The sequence below is a fragment of the Melozone crissalis genome, unplaced genomic scaffold (assembly GCF_028551555.1).
Source record: "Melozone crissalis strain CALT ecotype California unplaced genomic scaffold, PUWL_Pcris_2 ptg000013l_1, whole genome shotgun sequence".
Lineage (NCBI taxonomy): Eukaryota > Metazoa > Chordata > Aves > Passeriformes > Passerellidae > Melozone > Melozone crissalis.
This window is the reverse complement of record NW_026535791.1, coordinates 13,725,261-13,730,499: the sequence shown is the minus strand read 5'-3', so window position 1 is coordinate 13,730,499 and position 5,239 is coordinate 13,725,261.

The window sequence follows — 5,239 nt, the reverse complement described above, 5'->3', positions numbered from 1 at the left end:
ACGGAGGAATTACTGATTGCAACAGGAATGGAATTTCTCCCTTGCTGCCTTGTTCGGATCGTCAGACCTCCCACTCTCTGGATGTCAGAAACTGCAAGGTAGCAACAGCAGAGGAGGGCAGGGGAGGGCAGAGCAGAGAGGGTCTTTTTGGTAAACCAGCAGCTTTTTCAGTGCTTGTTTAAGAGGTTCTCTGCTTGGGGGCTTTTTCAGCACACGCTTTCAATTTGCAGCGGGTGGCTCACAAACAGCTGCATGCAATTACAGGGATTTACAGGATGCAGGCTTGAGAGAGGCAAAATCTAAGGCTTGCAATGGTAGATACTAGTGAAATATGTAAGTGAGAAGTTTTTTCCCTAAAGAGGGGAAATTCCACCAGCCTTAAAAGGCAGGCATAATATTCAGTCCCCTTCAGTTTTAACTCCAGGTCTGTGCTGACATATGAATCAAATTGGTAATAGATATTTATAAAAAACTGGAGTCACTCTGATGTCACACTCTTTTGTCAGGAGACAGATGTAACTGCTAACTCCAGCAGCCTGTCCCAAGCAGGCATCCCGAATGAAACAGTTCTGTAAAGCAAAGTGTGTGTAGAACAAAGGGAAACAAAACAGCCTGATACTGCTTCTGCCTTTTACTTCTGCTGCCTGGACATTCATGAAGAAATAGCCAACTCTTCCATTTTCAACCTAAAAAAAACCAGCTCCCAGACTTTCTGAGACTTAGAGTTGTCAAAAGTTTTGCTGAGTCTGCTGCTCACCTGCACATCCTGAAATATATTACAGACTTCCCTCAAGGTGGGGACAATGGCTTTAAACAGGCAGGCTCAGGCAGTTCACAGTGAGAGCTCAGAGAGGTGCCAGTGTCACTGGGCACCCGTGGGCCCTGGCAGATCCTTGGGAGCAGCAGGCTGCTCCCATAGCTCAGCTCTGTGTGCAGCACTGATAACCCTGCTGCAGATCCTAGGGAGCTTCAGACACATGTAGCCTTACTAGACATGTGCTAATCCCTTCATGGACCCAAAACCATACCAGAGTCTCAGGGCACACACTGAAGCCCATTCAGATCAGTGGGGCACAGTTACAGAAAGCCTTTCACAGTAAAGTTTTTTGGATCCAGTTTTACCCACACGTGAACCCAGCAAGACTGAGCACATGAGGCAGTAGCTCCCACTAATGCCCATGTGGGCCTTGGAAATGTGTCATGGCAGTGCTAAAGTTTCCCAGTCCCACAGGTGAGGCCAAAAGACTATCAGACAACACAAACTGGTGAAAAAAAAAGGTGATAATGCTGAGTTTAGCAAGAAATGTTTAGGCCCTGGCAGTCTAACCCAGAAGCCAGATGAGAAACTTTCCTCTCTCCTTTCATACAATAACCAAATGGGTTAGTGTGTTCACCAAGTGAATTTGGCATCCATGCTCCAGACGGTTTGGTGCCCATCCCCACAAATGTGAGAGTGCATATCTGATGCAGAGGGTGGGCTCTACTTCTGCTGAATGCAGCCACTGTGCAGAACAGGGCTCAGGACCCCTTGGCTAGGGCTGCACACCACCTTTGTGAGGAGCCCAGGGGTCCTGCTGCTTTCTTAGAAGGCTGGCTCTGGGCCCTGACAGCTATAGCGTAGCAGTCATGGGTGTGTCATGGGTGCCACTCCTAAGAAAGAGTAGCAATATGTTTGTTGATACAACCCAGTGATTTTGCCAAGCTTCATGGTAAATGTGAGAAGGGTTTAATAAGATCTGATGACAAGGCGCACTTGATTATTTATGGCGTAAAGGACAGGATCAGACAAAACAGGCAGGGGGAGAGACTCTCCTGTTGAGTCATGAGGCTCAGAAAAGACCTCCTTGTGTTCTAAACTCCTTCTTAGAAGGGAGTTTATGTGTGCCTAATTCCAAACTTAGACTTAGTACACAGTTTATATCTGAAGGATTATATGTGCACAATCAATCTTTTGTGTCACTTAGCTAAGATTTCAGTTTAGCATGCTATTATTCATTTACTGAGAATCTCTTGAGTCAAGGGATCTCTCAACTCTGAGGAGTAACCTTGAGAGCTACTACTCAAAGCAAAGGCCCTGGCAAACAGTCCACTGCTCTGCAGGAGAGATCAATGAGCCCTGGCTGTTCACTATTTATGAAGTAAGATAATTGACTTCTTGTCATATTTGCATACCAGCTACAGAAGTTAATTTCTTCCAAACTTGGCCTGAGCTGGACCTTGACAAACAGTATGGTTGGGGGTGTGCAATGACTCATTTAAAACTGCAGCTCTACTCAGGATATCAAGAACATAAAAGCGAAGTACAAGTCAGCTGAATGTTGCCTTTCCTAAGACCTTTGCAGCTACAGTTGTAAGCTCTCCATTTAAGGGCTGCACTGTTCACTTTGGTGTAGCTGTACACACAGGAGTATCTACCACAAGGTCTGAGTACCTTCTGGAAACTTAGCTTTCCTGACAGAAAGCAGTTTGGCATATGTGAAACTGAGGCACAGACATATTAAATTTTCTTTTAGGTTTGCACAGGAAGCATTGATAAATCAGAAACCAGTTTTGTGCAGGTTGACATGTCAGAAACAAATTTGTGATCTTACATCCTCTCGCAAGTGTGTTGGATGTGCAACTGATCATGAGTTTATTGTATTATTTATCTCAGGATTTTTATTTCATTTTGCAAAAGTTACACATCTCACCTTCTCCCAAGAAGCTGAAAATTGCTCTCCTTTCCATATAGTATCACTGCAGGTATCAAGCAAAAGAGTGTCCAATCTTCATTTGCAGAGCCCAACAAAAAGATGGTACTAGGGCTCTCATCCATCTGCAAAACCAAGCGTGAGCCCTACCTTGAGAATTCGGTGTGGAACAACTCCTAGGTGATCAGTCATGTCCAAACCAGCCTTGACCACTGCTTTTCCTCAAGGTGGAAAGCTCAGGGAAGGTGTAGGTGCCACGTTCTTCCACTTTAAACCAAGGAGCTTGCAGGTGGAGAGCAGCAGAGCCCTGGATGCTGCGACCTGCAGTCCCAGGCAGCGCGTCTGCGCTAAGAGCAGGCAGCTGCGCTCTGCCCCAGCCCGTGGAAATTAAGTGGAATCTTAGCTTAAAATGGCAATAATGTGGTTGTGGTAGACAGAAAGCAGTCTCTGGAAACACAGCTGGCATGGGAACAGACTGCATATTGCTTTTTAATTTCTGGAAGGCACCAATGTAACAAATTCATGACAGCCCCTCCCCTGTTCCCTAGCTCTGCTTGGAAATTTTTTGTAGGACATTATTTTGTTCTCTTCAGCAGGGATTTTATGCTTGGCATGGTGCACATAAACACTTCCTAGAAAGGCTGCTTTTCAACAATTTTCATCTGAAAGTGGAGAAGTTAAAAATCTAGTTTACATAATTCAAATTTGGTGTTCTCAGGATTGTTTCAGGCGTAAAAATTCCCAATTTCTGAGCTTGCCATTGCTCTCTGGCATTCTGAATAGATTTTGTAATCAGTAAATGTAGGAGTAACTGAGGATGTTAATCAATCACTCTGATGTCTATAAGTGAGGCAAGTGAAATGTGAATAATTTGTGTTGCTGTTGAGACTATTACAGTTTGGTGTCTCTGTTTGCATTTATCAGAGGCTGTTGGATGTGAATCAGAGGCTAGTTATTACAAACCAGGACTAATAACTCAAAACCCTCCTCTCTTTTTGATGCAGTTAAGTTCATTCTGGACCTCTCAGCCTTCTAGACCCATGCCATTGTAGTGAGGTGAGAACAGCTTGACATGAGCCTTCTGAAAATCAAGCTGGAACTGCATCCCTCATCTCAACCTTGCTGTTCACAGGTGATGGTCCTGAGCAAGCTGGGTGTTGCAGCACCAGAGCACTGTGTCCTGGTGACTGTAAAGCCGAGGTGAGTAACTGCCATGATGTTGTAGGAGTCTTTGCTGTGAAACAGGATGTCTGTAATAATTTGCTCTGAGTTGCTTTTGAATGACAATGGAGTATTAGAATTTGAGGCTGAAGGGAAAGCTGGAATAACTCAGTCCAACTACAATTTCCAAGTAAAAAGAAAATATGCATATGTATATATATATATATATTTATATATATAACTCAAGCTCTCTAAATTTTTTGTCTATCCCACACACTAATTCTAGTTTCAATCTCTGTTCAATCCCAAGTGAAGCTGAATTCATAGCTTGCTTTTAAAAACCTGATTGTCTCATTCATCCATGTGTTTTGGAAAGATGTGCCATATTCCTGAAGATTTGTAGGGTGTCATCCTTTCCAACCACATTATTAGTTCAGGAACTACAAGTTCCTGTGCATACTTACAGTGCCAAGGGGAAGTAAAATGTGAAAGAGAACCCAGAGCACCTTAAGACATCTTTTATCTGCCTAAACCCATGTACTGGGGTCAGATTGGTAACACTGTACCTTCAACCCCTTTAGGTTGTGTCATTCCAGTGGAGCTCAATAGAATTACTGTGGCATAAAACTGATGGAATGATTAGTTGGCTGGAAATTAGAGTCAGAATTATTTATTTTTCTCATGTGCTATTTTACCCATTTAAAAATTTCTCTCCCTGTATCAAAATTTCTTAGTGGGAGGAAAATTTATGAAGGATTTTGATTTGGAAGCATCCAAATATATTGCTTCAGTCTTGTTGTTCTAAATATGATACTTTAATATTGTTGTATTAATAATATTTTCTTATGAGCCAGCTAACCAGCTGTGATGCAAATTGTCTTATTCCCAGATTCTCCTGGGCAATTTATATCCACCATGACAGCACACCCAGAGGCAGTTTCAAGTTGAACTGATTTGAAATAATATATTCTTGTTCAGCTAAAAAATAAACTGAAATATTTGGTTTGGGTCAAACCCATGTATTGAAGAAAATACTTTGGTTTTTTTTTTTTCCCCAGAGGAAACCTGAATGCTTCAGGCAAAAGCGATTTGATTTTTCCTTGAATAAAAAGTTGATTTGTGCAAACTTTATTTCCCAACAGAGACTGAACTGTTGGGGAATGTCCCTAAACTTTTGTGCTGAAGCAATGAAAGGCTTCTGATGCTTTAAGGAGGAACTCTGCCTTATTTGAAAATCTATGCTTTATTTTAGTGAAACCTGAAGGGAAAGGTTCTTCTCCATATCTTGCTCTCAGCTGTAAAAATTAACTATTTATATACCTGACAACAACCCTTCATACCACAAGAGGCATCTGCAGGCATTTGATTTACAAAAACTTGTTCTGCTT